Raw genomic sequence first — 3,976 nt, 5'->3', positions numbered from 1 at the left:
GCAGACTTCCGGTTAAAGTATTTCAAAATAAAAGTAAAGTAAAAAATATATTTCTGAACTGTAATTTTGTCGTTTTTCGTCTTGTAACTCATACCGTTGGACATAATTACATGTAATATGCTCATATTTATAAGATTATTACGTTCCCAGCAATTGTTGCTTGTGTCTGGCCCAGACATGCATTGCCATACACTGCCGACTCATTTGTATAACATTTAATCATAACAACTCCTTTAATTTGGTAATAAATCTTCTATGTATTTTTGCTGTAATCAGCTTTGCAAATGAAATGAGTCGGTAGTGAACTGACAGCATACAGCAATGCGTGATGGGGATATATTACAGGGACACCTCTTACCAGATGTCCCATCTCTGCCCTTGCTTGATTCCCAGTGCTCTTCCCTAATTGCCCATTTTTGCCCTTGTCTAACTCTCATCTGTGGGGTGCCTGCCCTGAGTCCCGAATATTGCCTCTGGACCGCCACCTCCACTACCTGCACTCACCAGTCATTCTTATACAGTTCCGTGCCTGCACCCCTTCATCATTTACCACTCTTGCAAGCAAATTATTAATAATTGATTGCGATTGATTGATTGGGCTGCCCCTCTTAAGTCCGGTTAATGCTAAGGTTTCTTCGTTCATCACCATGGAGATTTTCAAGTGGCTAGTTTTCAGTTCTCAACCTCAGCACTGGATGTAATGTCGCCCCCTGCTGATGCCTACGATTTTCGCTCAACACGCCAGTTGCCCCATTGGGCTCCATTCATTTTTTACAGAAAAAATAAAATACTCCCACATGATGTTAATTCCGTGCGTTATATTAGGAAGAAAAATTTTTTTTTTTCCCAAGCTAAAATATATTTTTTTCCAACCACACATACAATAATATGAATTTTTCATAATTATTTATTTTAGCCTACGTCATATTTGGGCATTCTAGTTGGAGGTCTGTATGATGTAATGCACAGGGTTCGGAAAGAGAAGCCGAAGCATTTCTAAGGCGCGTTTATGGCCGAAAGTTGAGAACATGTATAACTAATATGCCATCGACATGAAAAATATATAAATACATTTGAATTAAACAACATTTGAAACAACATGTCATAATTGCATGATTTATTCATTTATTATAACTGCACAATTAAAGACCGTTTATTTATATACATGTTTTAATTAAAATTATATAAATTGAATGATTCTCAGTTTTAAATCAGTCTGAAAACTGAAAACTGATTAATTCAATGTCAAATAATATATTAAAACAATTATGATTAAGCTGAAGATCGTGGAATATTTCGGTGATCCTTCACAATGAAGATTAAAATTAGGTAGAAAGAAGCTTTCTGCTTTCACAATTATGGTGCTACCAGAAGTTGCCAATGATGCACTAACAATTTATTTAATTCATTCTTTAATTAATGTGTCTTGCCAGCATCCCTTACAGGATCGTAAAACCTAGAGGAAAAACCTGAAACGTGATGTCTCCCTTCATGTTTCCCCATGGTATATACTGCAATATTAATAAAAGGCATTTTAAAACTTAAGAAGACCTTCTAAAGAAGAGTGTCTCGGAATAGTTTTTTCTTGAAACCCAAATTGTCCTGATTTCTAAAGGCAATATTATTCAATATCCATATTGGTTAAGAATATCGCGACATGACAGCTAAGCTTTCAGAGTTACAGAGTAAACATTGACTGACTGACCATGTTGGTCACCAATCTACACCCTGAGCCGACCAGAGGAGGATGGGTTTCCCCCTTGAGCCTGGTTCCTTCCGAGGTCTCTTCCCATCTGCTACTGGGAGTTTTTCCTTGCCACTGTTGCTTTAGGCTTGCTCCTGTGGGGGTTTAGGCCAATTGTGACAATTGCTGTGAAATATGCTCTTTAAATACAATTTGATCGATTGATGGATTGATTGAGTTATTCCAGTAACATTGTTAAGTGTTAGTACATTTATGATATGTACGCCATATTGTCAAAATTCCAGTCTGTGCTACTTACAACTGTACCCATCGTTCAGGCTCAAATAAACTTTTTCAGGTAGCTAAATCCAGGACAGCATGTGAAGCTGGTACACAAGGCAAAACATGAACCAGGGGACCAGGGATTGCCATTCTCCATGAAGCGCATAAACTTCAGTGGTTACTCGAGGTATTGCAGTTTATTAAGTCTCTGGTGCCGAAAAGCCCATTTGAATTAACACATTGAAGCCCATTCATTACATTACAGGTATTTAGCTGACGCTCTTATCCGGAGTGACTTACACAACTTTTTACAGAGTATTTACATTGCATCCAGTTATATAGCTGGATACACACTGAAGCAATGCAGATTAAGTACCTTGCTCAAGGGTGCAACGGTAGTGTCCTAATGGGGAATCGAACCTGTGACCTTTACCCTGGGCAAGTTAAATAATTTTGGACAGTACTTTCAAGCTCAAATATTTATTCTGAACTAATTACTCTCCAGGCACTGATTTTTTTCCGCCCGAGTCCCACAGAAGAATATATGAGATTTATTTTATTCCAATTTGGTCCACATGGTTTTACATCACAGTGCGCGTAACTGCTAACACAGGCACACCCGCGCATGAAGGAGTATGGGGCTGTGATTGACTCAATGACACTGAAAAGGGTTGAACCTATTTTTATACAGTCTATGGGTTGAACTGAGAGTTGCCTGCACAGACCTGTATCAGAATACGTAGAGTATTGAACCTTGACCTAGAATTACATAAATCCACTGTCATTATTGTTTTGACTATATTGCTTTTTGATATTATTACTATTAATAGCACTAATAATGATGCTACCTGCCATAACTTCCTTATACCCATTTGTCATGGTGATGAATCATGACAAATAAATGATTTGTAATAAAGCTGGCATATGTGGCTCTTAAATTAAGATGCTATTATGGCCAATTCCACTATATTATTTTAACTACATTATCATTCTGATATTGCTACTAATAGCCAACTATCATTAAAATGCTATTGGCTGTAGTATTTCTGTCTTTGCATGATGATGGGGCTGATATAGACGAGTAATCACATCTCTTAGCGTGTATTTCATGATAAAACAAACACAGACATAAAGCACAATTGACCTTGGATGGCTTTTAAGTGGTGGGGTACATTTATCAGCACAAGTCAAAGACATGTTCTTGAATAATTTCCACCTTGTACTGCTTAGAAAACAAATCCCGGGAGCAATGTTCCAACATCTAGCATCAAGCCTTCCCACAAGAGTGGACGTTGTTATAGCAGTAAAGGGTGAACCAGCTCCGTTTTAATGACCATAATTTTGGATGAGATGTTGGATGTCAGGTGTTCACATACTTTTGGCCATGAAATGTAGCTTGTCATTGATAAGGGAATGAGCATATCTCCAACTCAATTACATTTACATCTGTTCTAGCTAGCTAGTTAGCTCCCATATAGCAAACGCTTGAGGTGTGTTAAGTAACGCATCAAAAGTGATGCTGAAGTGGCTATGTTTCTTTTGGACAATCTGTAATATTTTTATTTAACTGGCTTCACATTGTACCATGTTGTTCTGGCATTCACTCTTACTGTTAGCAAGTTATTCATCGATGGCATAATGTAACTATTGGTACAGAAACATTATAATACTGCATCTAATATCATATTAATGTTTCAGTGCCAGTGGGCAACTTAATATCTATTTTTCTACTTGTTCTACTTGTCATCAAAGATTTTGAAATAAATCACTTTTTTGGGATGTATTTCATAATCTTTTTAGCTGCAAATATTAAAATGAGAATGGTTTAGTGAAGCTTGTTTCATCACATGAAAAGATGAATACTCATTGTAGGCTACAAAACTGTACATAGTACACAGTACTCATTATGACTATCAATATTCTGTTTTTTATGATTAAAGACAACTTCGGTGAATGGATTAACTCATATTTGTGGTTTTCGTTTATTCACACAAATTAGTGCAAATGCAT

This window comes from Anguilla anguilla, chromosome 10, assembly GCF_013347855.1.
Source record: "Anguilla anguilla isolate fAngAng1 chromosome 10, fAngAng1.pri, whole genome shotgun sequence".
NCBI classification, from domain to species: domain Eukaryota; kingdom Metazoa; phylum Chordata; class Actinopteri; order Anguilliformes; family Anguillidae; genus Anguilla; species Anguilla anguilla.
Note: the sequence above shows the minus strand (reverse complement) of the source record.